The 14,445-nt window shown below is 41.7% G+C and overlaps 1 protein-coding gene across 2 annotated transcripts in view; it reads left to right on the forward strand.

The window, feature by feature from the left end:
• Positions 1–14,445, forward strand: part of Zbtb38 (zinc finger and BTB domain containing 38) — a 77,455-nt gene that overhangs the window by 35,926 nt on the left and 27,084 nt on the right. For both annotated transcript variants that reach the window (XM_004834350.4, XM_004834353.4), the window contains one exon: positions 604–708. The gene's annotated coding sequence lies outside the window, so the exon portion shown is untranslated. The remainder of the gene's footprint in view (positions 1–603; positions 709–14,445) is intronic.

Genomic DNA, 14,445 nt, shown 5'->3' on the forward strand with positions numbered 1-14,445 from the left:
GTGTTTTTCCAAGACCGAGGACCCATTAGAAGATTATGGAATCCATGTAGTAGGTAGGTTATTACTGGAATTTACTATGTTTTTTCACTTACTTGCTTATTTGTGAGACAGATACTAAGTTGCTCAGACTAGGCTCAAACTTTCGAGCTTCATACCTCAGCCTCACAGAGTCTGGGATTACATGCGTGCACCTCCACGACCCGCTTAGGGGAAAAAATTTTTTTAAAGCATTTAGAATATACAATACAGTACAAAGAATATAATAAAAAATAGCATGCATTGCACATAATAAAGGTAAGCATTGTTTAATAAAACTTTTGGTTTTTAGTTTATATAACATAACTTTTCAAAACAATGGTTCACTGTCAGAAAACTTGTAGAACCCTGATTTACTGGTTAGTAGTCCAGGCTTTGGAATCAATTGAACCTGAGTACCGGAGAGGTATTGTGAAGATCACCCAAGGTCACATATGTCAATCATTCCATGCAGTCCTTGACTTTCAGTAGGTGTTCATCGTGTGCTAATTGCAATTACTGTTGTTGCTGAAACATCCAATCCTGGCAACTAGTCATGGGACACTGCACTTTTTTTCTTTTTTTCAGATCTTGATGTGGAAGAGATGGAAGACTCTGAACCAAGAATTTCTAAGTGATTTCTTCCAAAGCACGGGAAATTAACTTGGTTAAGACTGGTCTGTTCTAACTGAGGTATTTAAATATTCTCCCTTAATCTCTCTTTAGTCTATGTGAAATAGGAAATGGTTGTTTTTGAGGGGTCTCCCAAAGAATCTGTGATTCATGAGCATACTCCACCAGGTTTGGGGATTACAGAGTTTCCATGACTCTCAAGCAATCTGTTTATTAGGGAGACATGATGTGTGTAGCCCCTGTGAGAAGGGGAACTAGGGAACAGGGCTTCAGGACAACTGGTTTCTCACTCTGGTTCTACAGGCATTAGTCATGGGAGCATTTATATACCTCTTCATAGCTCTGTGGCTTTTCTAGGCTGGAAGGCCCCACAGACATGATGAAGGCCCAGAGACTTTAAGTGACTCTTCCTGACAGAATAGAAACATGAGTCTCTGTTGCTCAGTCATGCGGACAGCTTCCACACTTGCTGAGGGGTGAACACTGTGCCACAAACCTAAAGAATTCACTCTGAGACACTTGAGGTTCTCACAAGTCCAACAGTCCAGCACAGTAAGCTCTTCCCAGATAGTGACAGTAACAACTATCATTTGTCAAACACCTGTGTATGTTTGTGTGCCAGGCATTGTGCCAAAGGTTTTCAGTGCAGTTATTTTTATTTACTCCTCACAACACCCCTAAGAGGTAAGGAAGAATAGGTGTTAAAGGATTAAAATGTGAAAATGGAAGCAGGTTACAGATGGCTTTGTATCTCATACTCCAGTTATAGAAGTCGTTTTAGTTGCAAAGCAGTATGCTAGTACCAAAAGTTCAAGGCAAAGTGCCTGCCCTTGAGGAGCTCACAACCTAAATTCCAGAGAGGTATGGTCCGATGGACCGTGCCTGATGTTCACCTCATCTCCTTTGCCTGGTTCTCCAGCAGTCATGGCATAGCATCTATCCCAGGAACCGACATACCAAAGTTTTTGCCTCTCATTTCAATTTTTCATTTTATTCCACTTTAACCTATACTTCATCCATAAACATACTTTCATGAACTTATACATCCATAAACTTATACTTTCAATCTATAAACAGTAGTAATGCCTTCTCTGAATTTTTTTTTTTTTGGTACCAGGGATCAAACTTGTGTCCTTGTGCTTGCAGGGCAGGCGGCAGAACCACTGAGCTAAATCCCCAGTCCCATCTGAATTCATTTATTTTTCACACAGCAAATGTTTATTGAGCTCCTATAAGGCACTTGGGTATTCAAAGAGATTATTGTGTCTTTATAATTATGACATTAGGCATGTCCAGTCTATTAACAAAGAAGGATTTATTCAGTTGTTAGTGATTTTCTATTAATATTCTGGAATATCAGCTCCAAGGATGTTAGAGATTGACTCATATTTAGGGTTACATGTAATTTTAAAAATCTTAAAATTTTTAGAAAGGAATTCTCACCTCTTTCTCTTAATTCTTCATTTTTTTCATTACTGTCACTTGCTTATGGAGGCCTTTTTATTTGTATCCTCTATCTACAGGCAGAGGAAAAAGCAGTTTGGCAAGGAGGTTTCTTTAATTTAAATTTTCTTTAATTGTTCTCCTTTGTCACTTTTGTAGGCCAGAGGACTTGGTATTCAAAAGTAAAGTAATTAAATACAGTAAATATTTTGTTTGATTTATAGGATAGGAGGTTAGAGAGAGCTTGGAGATGTGCATTAAACAACAGAAATCAGATTGTAATAACTTAAGCCCCAAATAAAAACAAATGAGATGTTGAATGTGGACATGCTTTGTAAACTTTAGGGCATTCTATAAATGCTATACAGCAAATATTTATTGAGTGTCTACCATAAGTATGAAACTGCTAGTGAAAAAGATCCAGCAGCAAAAAAATCCTGATCTGCTCTGTCTTAGACCCTGTTATTCGGTTAAAAAAAATACAGAAATAACCGTGTGATAAATGCAAAAAAGAAGGTATTCTGATAATTTGAGGAAATGCTTGAAATAGGAATAGAAGAAGACTGAGAAAGAATGGGATATATTCACAGAAAGTAAGATTCGAAGAAAATGGAGTCTAGTTGAGTTGGAACTAATCTATATAGGTGATGGGGTGGGGGGAATAAAACTAGAGAACAGTCAGTGCTGAGCAGTAATGGTTTTGAGTGCCAACTAGAAATTTGAATGTTATTAACTAGTAGGTTAAAGCTGTTTGAGCAGGACAGCGCCATGCCTGTGCCTTAGGAACACGCACTCTTGAAAAGGTAGTTTGGGAAGCTTGGAAGGAGAGGCAGGGAGACCAGTTAGAAGGCTGCTACAATCCTCCGAGGAGAAGAGGGTGGGAGGGGAAAACCCAGAGTGGATGATAAGCCATTTGGGATAATGGATAATAAAATGGGAAGGCACAGAGCCAAGGAAAGAACTAACAGAGTCCGATTTCTCTGTAGAGGAGAAGCAGCCAATGCTGACTCGGAGCTTTCCAGAGCCTCAGTGCCATGGAGGAGACTTGAGAGGTGGAGGCTGGATTTGATGTGTTGAAGCAGACTGTCGCCTAGAAAGATGAGGCCTTGGGCTCCACAGGAGGACCAGGGCTAGTTTGGAAGTCATTGGTATGGAAAAAAAGTTAAGAGAGATTTTCCAGTAAAGAGTGTGAGGAGAAAAAGATTGAGGGTGGAGCTTTTTGAGAAAAGAAAGAAGCATCTATGGAAGCAGAGAGAAGTCTGACAGGAGAGCAAGGAAGAACCCCAGAGGAACATGAGTCCAGAGCCCACAGGACAAGGTCCCCAGTGGAAAGGCCCTGGTACCTCAGGCTCTATAGAGTGGGAGGGATGGGTCCAGGAAGCCCCTTGCATTGACAAATGCTAGATCAGTCATGGTGAATTTTTTAAAACTTTTAGTGGTAACAAACAGCCAGCTGAGGCGTGCATGCCATGGATTCACCACCACTGTGTTAGATTATACATTTCTTATTGTTTTCCTTTATCAGGTAATATGACATGCAAAATGGATATAAAGTCATTTTATTTGCGTAAGTTTGTAGGTTGCTCAAAGCGAGAATCACTGTTCAATTTGACCCTAGCATGCCCCAAAACACACTTCTGATTACTAAAATTCCAGCTATTAAATGTGATTTTTAGAGTAGTCATACACTGTATTCCACTGTCAGCAAATAGACCAAAGAACATCCCTTGATAGAATGAGTGTTTTGAAAAATGTTTATCTATGGGTGTAGTGGTACATGCCTCTCTGTGATCCCAGCACTCTGGGAGACTGAGGCAAAAGGGTTGCAAATTCGAACCCAATCAGGCAATTTAGTAACTTACAGATCCTGTTTCAAAATTAAAAATTTTAAAAGGGCTGGGGACATAGCTCAGTCCAAAGTCCCTGGTTAAATACCCAGTACCGCAAACAATAACGAAAACCAATTTGGTTCTGTGGTGCAAAAAGTTCCGAAAAGTGCCTTTTACCATGTGCCTGTTGTATGATGTGTCTGTCTTTACTGAGGTTAGTACAATGGAATGAGGAGACTGGGGTCAGATAAATCCGGTTTCACAGCCTGGCCGGGCCTCCTTCCAGGCCTGTGACTGTAGAAGTTACTCTTAAGTCTTAATCTTTTCTGTCAGACCTCATTCAGGTTTATTTTGATGATTGAGTGATAAATCATTTGGTTAAGAACTATAGTGGTTAGGGCTGGGGATTTAGCTCAGTGGTTCCAGCGCCTGCCTCGCAAGCCCAAGGTCCCGAGTTTGATCCCCTGTACCAAAAAAAAAAAAAGAACTCTAGTGGTTAGTTATTGGCAATTTATAAATGTTGATTCCCTTCCTCTCACAATCTCGTATAGATATGTAAATTTATAGGTACTCTACATCTACGCACAAAGCCTTATCTTTATGACTCATTTTTATATGTTAATCTTACCATGGAAAATACATCCCTCCAGTTATAGCTATTCTGTCCTATGTTAGTTCAAGCACCAGCAATTCAGTATGGATAGAAATCCAGCTGGGGAACTTATCAAAATACAGATTTCCAGACCCTGGGATTTAATTCTGTGTATTTGAGGTAGGACCAGGGAATCTGCATTTTAAATGACTATGGCCACGGCTGATGAAGATTAATAAATGGCAATTTCTGGGAAGCAGAGAAGGGGATAAGCCTGAGATATGCTGATTCCATATCCTGTTTTGATAAGAAACATGTCTGTACCCAACAGTTTTATATTTGTATACTTCATGTTTGTGAATTATATTTGTAGTTAGATTAAATGCAAATAGATTTCAGAGAGTCAATGATGGTGGTGTCATTGTGCCCCTCCATTGCTATCTGCAGTGTAACCAGCCTCTTTTGGTGTGGAGTGAGTGGTGACCCCCTACTCCTATGCCCAGAGTTTGCAAAATCAGTGTAACTATACTTGTTAGCAATAATACAGTATGTTTAATGACAGCAGCACCATATTTTGATATATTTAGCTGATTCTGTCTTCCACTGAATAAACATGTCATTATTTCCTTCATTCTCTGCATCTTACAGTCACACAGTTTTTATCTTAAAGTTCATGTTGTTACCTGTCCCAACCTCGTTTTAGAGGAAAAATAATTTGTCCTTTTTTTCTTCCTAGTCCTTTCTACTTATTCACAACAAAGTATTTAGATTTGACGTGTAAGCTAGGTTGTGGAGAACATAAAATACTTGCTTTGTGTATATTGAATTGTTTGACATAATGGAAAGAATTAAATTACATTGACACCTATAATCCCAGCACTGAGGCTGAGGCAAAAGGATCACAAGTTTGAGCCCAGCCTGGGCACTCAGTGACTTAGTGAGATTCTGTCTCAAAATAAAAAATAAAAAGGGCTAAGAATGTAGCTCAGTGCAGAGGCCCTGGGTTCAGTCCCCATTGCTGAAAAAAAATACATTGAGTCATTTTAAAGTGCATTAGCATCTTGTTGGTGATTTGCTTCCTTCCTTTGGAGGAGGATGCCGAAGACCCAGAGCCTTTCCTAGGTTTCCCTGTCCATACCCATAACCCCCAAGGAAGAGGACGGAACATACTCCTGAACTGCATCATCTCTGTCATCTTATTAGAACCTCAGACTGTCTGACCAAAAAGGGAGGCTCTACAGGTGCAGCCAGAGTGGTAGAGATGAGCGTTGCCGGCCCTGGAGTCTGTCGATTCCAAAGACCAGCCTCTTCTGTCCACACCCTAGCTGCTCCCCCAGCCACACAGTGAGACTACAAAGTAGGCATTTGTTCCTTATTTTACCTAGAGACATAGAGACCCTTGTTCATGATGGTATAACCTCAGAATTTTTGACAAAATGCAAATGAACCAGAGATAAAATGTTATCTTTAATTTGTTAACAAATATTTACCGTGTATCAAGTGCCAGACCCAGGGCTCCCCAGCCAGGGGGACTCCCTATCTCTCTAACCTGTTCTTATCTACTATCAGTGTGCTACTGCAAGATTTTCTTTTAAAGCAAAAACACCTGTGGATTTCTGTACCAATAAGATTAATCAATTGGTGTCTTAGCTGTCAAGTTGCTGTGCTGGGCTAAATGTTCCCAGAGTCACTTCACATACCAGTTGAAAGTTTAAAACAGCTTCTTAGGGCCGGGGATTTAGCTCAGTGGTTCTGCTGCTTGCCTCGAAAGTACAAGGTCCTCCACGTTCTATCCCAGGTACCAAAAAAAAAACCAGCTTAGGGGATTGCCAAGAGATGCTTGATACAGGCTTGTTGCTTATCCTCTGAGGCCTGAGGAGCTAACAGGAGACTGGGGAAAAGCCCAAAGCCCCTGCAGAGGAGGGTTGGAATAGGGAAAAAGCCCTTTTTTGGTGCAACCTTGGGAAAGAAAATTGTGACTGTTGGTTTGGTTTCCTCAACTGTAACCAGAGATTTGGCTCAATGGTGGCTCAGTTTCCTTCCTACTCTAAGGTACAATAATTTCATTTATTTTTCAGCAAAAAAGTAGAGGCACTGGGAAAAACAGAAAGAAAGAGTGGCAAGGATCCAATCTGATCTTCCAGGGGTCCCAATTTCTTTTTTTTTCCTTCTCTTTTTTTTTTTTGGTACCAGGGATCGAACTCAGGACCTTGTGCTTTCCAGGCAGGCGGTGGAACCACTGAGCTAAATCTCCAGCCCTGGGGTCCCAATTTCATAGCTCCCTCCAACTGTTCTCACAGATACACTAATACTAGCCAGGCTTTGGCTTCTACCTTCTCCCTGTACACTTTGAATTAAAAGGTAGACGATTGTCTACATTGGGGAGAATGAATCTTACAAAGAGATTGGGACTGGCTGGGAGTCAAACAAAAGATGACAAAATGAGAGAATGTTGAAGAGAATCATGGTTTTGAAACTTGATGGCTATAAAAGAACTTTGGAAATGAAATAGCCCAACAGAAAAGTTCTAGGACTTACTCTGGGTCACACAGTTAAAGTGGGAACAGGACCCATTGTCTCTTGCTCAATCTACTAGACACAGACTAACTATTGGAGGGCAGAAGATGGCAGCCAGCAGCAAAACCTAGAAGGGCTAGGAAGTATTTTGTGGGAGACACTGCTCCCCTGGGAGACACACAGTAGGGTACAGGATGCAGAACTGCTGGTCCAGCTAAAGCACATAGATTCTTGTCAATTAAAGTAGTCAAGAAAGTTTCTTTTTAAACAGAGAGGCCGAAGGCCTTTCTCAGTTTTTTTCAAAGCATTTTTCCATGGGCTTGGGGTACAGTTCAGTGGTAGAGCACTTGCCTGTCAAGTGCACCGCAAAAATAAGAAGCATTTTTCCTCTCATGTTATGAAAATTACTAAGCTATGCTATAATTCAATTTGGAGAGGAACTAAACATTTTCTCAAGGAGTATGAAGAGAAAGTCGAGCATATGCACCCCCATTTTGATGGCTACCACCTGTGCTGTCATCCCAGAGTGCATTTTCATGCAACATGCAGTGGCCATGTGAAGCCCCAAAAAGGCATCCTGGGATTATTCAGTGGCCCACGAAGGCAGGCTTTATGCTGGGTGAAAGTTGGACTGTTATTTCCTGCTTTGTAAATTGAATATGCTTTCTAGGCCCTGTTTTATTTGTGTTCTTTTTTCTGTCCATGTGTTAGAACAATTTCTGACTGTAGAGTTAATTACACTTAGATAATAAGAGCATCGAAAAGCTGACTTCATTATCCAGAGAAAGAAGACACACATTTAGAATCGATCTACCCAAGCTTACACAAATTTTTGTGTGAGTGTGGAGATTTCTGTTTAGCTCTCCTAGATGGTGATTTGATCCTGTGCTTCTGGGCTCTGATTGGTGAGCCACATCTGTGCTGTGCTGAGCACTTCTCTTGGATTAATTCGAGTCCACATTTGCATTAACAAGAGGGCACAGATGGGGATGACTTAGAAAGCATAGGCTCTAGAATAGACTGCAGAAGTAATGATATGGTGCTGAAATGAAGCCCACGTGTATTAGGACCCTTACAGATTTGGCTGACCCTGAGTGCTGTCATGCTGTCTAGGGTTAAAATAAACCAAAACCTTGACCTTTAAAATTTTTCCTGTGAAGGTCTAGCAATTCTGGAGTGTTTTTTAGCTGCTGCACACTAGAAGTTAACCTTTTTTGTACAAAAGCACTGTAAATTACCTGGAGACATTTTTTCCTAAATGGAAATACGCTTCTAAGTGAATATCTTACTCAGTTTTGTTGTATATTTAATTTCTCAATGTTTGTGTTTTTGACATTTTCAGGAAGCCAATTAAGAACTTTTTACCACATATGAATGTTCTATTTTAAGACTTTTTTTCTATTTATAATGAGTTTCTGATAAGATGATTTGCCATTCTATTTTAGGAAATACTTGTCAAGGTCTTTTTTGTTTTTTCTTTTTAAAGTTTAAATAGAAGTCTTACTCCAATCCTAGCAAATACCAGACATTAAAAAACGACCTGGTTTTTTTTCCCCCCACGAGTTTCCTTTGCCCACAGAGAATAGTAAAAATTGTGGTGACTAGTCATTGGGGTATTCAGCAAACAAATACAGTACTTTGGAGGCATGTTTTATATTACATAGTAGTTGAAGAGGAAGGCTCTGTGTATCTGCTGAGGAGGACCTGTGAGAAGTCAGGCCTGTCCCCACAGGGTCCCTGGGCCTGCTCGCTGTGCTCAGGTTCCTGACCGGTGGCCATTTTCTGTGAGCCAGGCCGGGGAAGCTCCGCCCCCATGCAGCCCAGGAGTGGCTGTTCTCTAAAATGAAAGCACCAGCAGAAACTCGAGCTGTTCCACAGCACAGCCTGTTCTTTAGATTTTTTTTTTTTTTTTGATGAATACATTTAAAGCATAATTTTTCTAAACAGCATATTGTGGGTTTTTATCTGCAGTGGGGTTGGGTTTGTTTTGGGAACTTTGCTTTGTTACGTATAGACAGCTCACAGAAGTCCACTCTAAAACAGGTGAACAGGGGGAACTGGAGATGCAGGTTACTGCCAGAAACCTACATTCTGTTTAATTAAATTAATTTGAGGATTTAGTTCCTTAATATGTTTCTCCCGCTCCCCAACATTTTCTCCATTCTGTTTCTCCTGTCTAAATCATTGTGCATCTATCGATAACCAGACTGGCCAGGGGTTTTGTAGCCTTTCATAGAAGCAAAGCCCCTGTGCCTCTCCTGTATCTCACACCTAGCTATTGGCTTGTTCGACACCTCGGCCAAGCGCTGTGCCTCCTGAACCCAGGGCAGAGGTGGTTTTCGCAACTCCAGGCTGCCTCAGAGGCCTGTGCCGCCATGCCTGGCCACAATCCAAAGATTGAGGCACTGCCAGCGGTGGCTTCAAACTGGAAATGCAGAGGTCGACTTGTGGGAAATGGGGGAGAAGGCCGTGTGCGGTGAGAGAATGTACCTGGTTAAGTAAACATCCAGGAGCCCAGGCCCTTACCAATAATGTCTGTGCCTTGGCATTTTGATCTGAAACCAGGTTGGAAGCCATGCAAACAGGCTGTCTGTTGAGGGGAGGAGGGGGAGGTGAGGGTACAAAGAGGCAATAGCTCTAGCAGCCTTACTCCAGGGTGTTCATGTGGGAGAGACACACTGTTCTCCAGACTAAAGTGATCAACTTTCTAAACCCCTGAGGTCTGTGGAGCAGAAATTTGCTCCCTGGGATTGACCACCATTGTTCCATGGAGCAGCTGTGGAGATTCCTTGAGAGTATTTGTGTCTTGGTGAATATGCCTAATTGGGTTAACCACGTTGTTTTGAAATCCTGACAGCCAGGTAGTCCCGGCTCCATTCCTATGATGTGTTTTGGCATTGTTATATTTACATGACACAGGAATGGATCATGGTGACGTCAATTCAGAATACTCTGACCCAGTAAGGAGCTACCAGTAAAGGCCACTGCATGGCTCAGCAGTTAATTGCTTCACCATTAACACCTGCTAATGTTGATTATGGTTTTCTCTTAGTGTTTTTGCCTTTGTTTGTTTGTTTTTTGAGACAGGGTCTCACTATATAATTCAGGCTGGCCTTGAACTCACTATGTAGCCCGGGCTGGCCTCAAATTCAGGGTGATCTTCCTATCTCAGCTTACCAAGTGCTAGGATTATGGGCATGCCCACCACACCTGAGTTGGGACTCTTGAAGAGGGAGGGCTAGGTGATGATAAATCTGATTTCATGAAGTACTGAATAGGAGTTGAATATCACCTTTTGAAACTTGAACAGAGCCCATTATTAAAGTGACTGGAGCAAAATGAAAAGTTTGCTGCCTGTACTCTGCCTCTCAGGATTCCAGTACAGAGAACTTTTCCTAACAGGAATGAACAAACTGGAGGGATCCAGAAAAAATAGTATGTCACCCACATACATTCCATATTAAGGCTGTCCTTCATAGAGATAGAAGGGCTGGGGATTTAGCTCAGTGGTTCCGCCGCCTGCCTGTCAAGCGCAAGGACCCCAGTTCAATCCCTGGTACCAAAAAAAAAAAATTGCTTCATAGAGATAGAGAACTTTGGTGTTTTTCATAGCCCAAGTATTAACACCTCATCATTTAAATTTTAGGACAGTGAGGGCTGGGGATTTAGCTCAGTGGCACCAAACCTGCCTCACGAGCACAAGGTCCTTCGTTCCATCTCCACTACCAAAAGCAAAACAAAACAAAAAATTAGGACAGTGAATCACTGTACAAAAATTGAAATTTTAAAGGTAAAACACAAAATCTATAAATGATTTATAATTACATTTTATACATTAGAGTCTAAAACTTATAGGGTCAGGAAAGTAATATGAACATTAAATGTGAATTGGGTCTAAGAAGATGAAGGTTAGATTAGAACAAACTAGAGGGCATTGGAATTTTTAAAATAGAGCCTAATGATGCAGGCTGCATTCAAAGTAGACTGTAACATCGCTGGACCCAATCCACCACGCCTGAGTTGGGACCCTTGAAGAAGGAAGGCTGGTGATGATAAATCTGATTTCATGAAGTGCTGAATAGGAATTGAATATCACCGTTTTGAAATCCCAGAATGAAACGGGAAGACCCCATCAAAGGAAGCGCCTCATCTGAGCATGTCACTCCCAAGGCAGCCAAATGGAACCAAGCTTGTAGTGGCTAACCTGGATGGCATCAGGTGATGGGTGACAGCAGGCAATTCTGATGGACCACGTCTGTGGTGTTGACCCACTCGGTCCAAGGATGGTTCTGAAATATCAAACAGCAGTCCTAGACTGGAGCAGTGTGAGAACTGCCCTCTCCCTCTCCACTGACATTTCATTGACCTGCATTGCCTTGAATTTACATCTTTTAACCGCTCCCATTTCCCTCTTGGTGCTGAGTCATAATGTCTGTAAAGGACTTAGCACAGGGCTTGATGCATAGAAAATACTCAGTAAATGTTAGCTTTTGTTATCATCAGCATCATCATCTGACAGTGATCATTATAACTGTGATCATTGCACCAGAGGCAAGGGAACTTGGTTTCTTTAAACTCCATTGAGGGCACTTCCGTGGGCCTCAGCCATCTCTACCCTTACATAAGTAAAGATGGACTACACATACCACACCTTTTGGTAGACTTTTTCCTGTTTACTTCACCCACTTTTTTTTTTAATTAAATTCTTTTATTGGTACATTGTAGGTATACAACACAATTACATTTCTCATTGGGAATTGTACCTTTACATAATGCATCTTGGTTCTTATTTTTTCCCCATTCCTAGCCCTCCCTTCGCCCCAAAGACTTTATTTCCATTTTTTCCATTTCTCAGCATTTTTCCTTTCCCCCCTGCCCCTCCCACTACCCCTACCCCTTTGAACCTTTTCTTCCTATTTTACATTATCGATTATTCATTCTAATCATTGGTACATTTTAGGTATACAATATAATGACATTCATCGTTGGAAATTTGCACCTTTACATAGTCTCTCTTGGTTCTTATTTTTCACCCTTGCCCAGCCCTCCCTTCAACCCCTCCATTCCTCCCTATTTACAAAGATTTTGTTCCTATTTTTCAATTTTCTCATATTAATCCCATTCCTTTCTATCCTTTCCCCTAGCCCCCCCACTTCCTTCCCCTTTGCTTCTTTTCTTCCTATTTCACATTACCTATTATACATTTAGTCCTTATTTACACTTTCAGTTTCTCACACCAGAGAAACTATTCAGTATTTATACATGTGTCCTGTTTATTTCACTTAAGAGTATGGCCTCAATGTGCATCCACTTAGCTATAAATGTCTCTAATTTCTCATTTTTTATGGCTGAGTAGTACTCCATTTTATTTTTTAAAACCCACATTTTCTTTATCCAGTCTCCAGTTGATGGGCATTTGGGCTGTTTCCAAGTTTTAGCCATTACAAACTGTGCTGCTATGAACATGGGTGCACATATATCACTGTGGTATGATTCTTTTAATTCTTTGGGGAAGATCCCCAGCAGTGGAATAGCTGGGTCAAATGGGACTTCCAGTCCTAGTTCTTTGAGGTATCTCCATACTGATTTCCACAGTGCTTGCACCAGTCTACACTCCCACCAGCAGTGGAGCAGGGTTCCTCTTTCCCCACAACCCCACCAGCATTTGTTATTGGTTGATTTCATGATAGCAGACATTCTTTCTGGAGTGAGGTGGAATCTCAGCATTGTTTTCATTTGCATCTCTCTCGAATGACCAATGATATTGAACATTTTTTCATGTATTTATTTGCTATTTCTACTTCTTTGAGAAATGTCTGTTCATTTCAGATGCCCATTTTCATTTTAAGAGGCTTGGTATTCTGGCAATAAATAGAAATAAGTTTCTGCACTTATAAATGAGGTGAGGCTTCTGCTATATGAGATGGCCCCTGGGGGAGCCAGGATGTGAAGTCATTCTAGGATTTTGTTCCAGGGTAACTTGACCAAGGAAAAGCCATCAGTGCTGGGCGGGGGGGTGGGGTGGGGGGGTGTCTCTTGATGTTTGCTGCTCAAAGCATGGCGCTTGGACTGGCAGCATGGGCATAATGTGGAAGCCTGTTGTAGATGCTGAGCATCGAGCCCTACCCCCGACCAAGGTATCCAGGAATGCACCTAAGATCCCCCTGGACTCACACATGTTGCCATTTGTGCAACACTGCTCTAGACACTATCGTGAAGCATAGAGACAGACTTGCACAAATTGGCCCATGTGAGATTGCTAACTTGCTGCCCAGGAGGCGTTTTGGGATAGTCTTAGGAGATGTGGACTGGGGGTTGTAGCTTTTGAGTTCTGCCGTTGAAATGTATCAGGGGGTGACTTTGACCACCATAAGAATCTGGTTCTGAAAGATTATTACAACTGGGTTTCAAAGAAGGAAAATTCCTTCCTTTGGGAGAAAGAAAACCTTTGTTTGTCAGATGCAACAAAAATAATTATAATGTAGGACTTTAACTGGGGAACATGTATGGATGTAAAAATGAGGGGTGATCTGTAGCTGACCCACCCAGCCAGCCTTTGCTTCCAGTCTCAGGTCTCAGCCCCAGGTTCCACCTGTGAAAAGAAAGCCAACACATTCCTCTGAGCTTTCCCCACCCAGGCGCCCCTTGGGGGCACCTAGATTGGGGGGTGGGGGGACAAAGGAGGATGAATGACAGAGACACATAGTCAGTTTAACATGCGGGCAGCCAGGGGGGCTCTCGCCTTTTAGTTGGCAGAGGAGCCCCCAGCTTTTGGCTCATGTTGCCTTTATTCACCCAAGTGCGAGTACAAGCAGTCAAAGTAACACAAGATTCATCTGCTTTCCAATATCCATTAGCGCATGCTCTGGTAAACAACTTAACCTCAGCTGTTTTAAGTTTTCCCTGGAACATGCAGTATGCAGTCACCCCTAAGTGCAGCCTTTCTTTGTGCTCACAGAGGAGGCCAATTAGGCTTCAATTCTCCTCTGGTCTCCCACAGTGATCCACTGTCCGTGAAGATGTATGTGACCCTTGTGGGACCCATGACATTGGAGATGTATCAGAACTTGCTCAGTGTTAGTGACCAACCATATGGCCTACTCCTAAGGAAGCATTTTGAAAGACAGAAATAATCCCATTCTTCCATGGTGACCTGTTGTCTGGACTAGAAACTACTAGGCCGGTGAGGACAAAAGGTCCACAGTATCCTAGGAAATCCTAGCATCGTATCAAATTAATCCAGTTTAGAAAATGAACAATCTTTTCAGCCCTTCAAAATTCTTGTCTACATTTTAAAGGTAACATACTCTATTTAGAGTTTTGTTGATTTAGGGTTTGTTTTTTCCATTCTGTGTAATACTTCTCAGGTGCTTTTTGCCCTGGATACTTAGTGATCTGAGGTCCTTGACAGAACAA

The sequence above is a fragment of the Heterocephalus glaber genome, unplaced genomic scaffold, assembly GCF_053883595.1.
Source record: "Heterocephalus glaber isolate CG9 unplaced genomic scaffold, H.glaber_assembly_v1.0 deba00001504, whole genome shotgun sequence".
NCBI lineage: Eukaryota > Metazoa > Chordata > Mammalia > Rodentia > Bathyergidae > Heterocephalus > Heterocephalus glaber.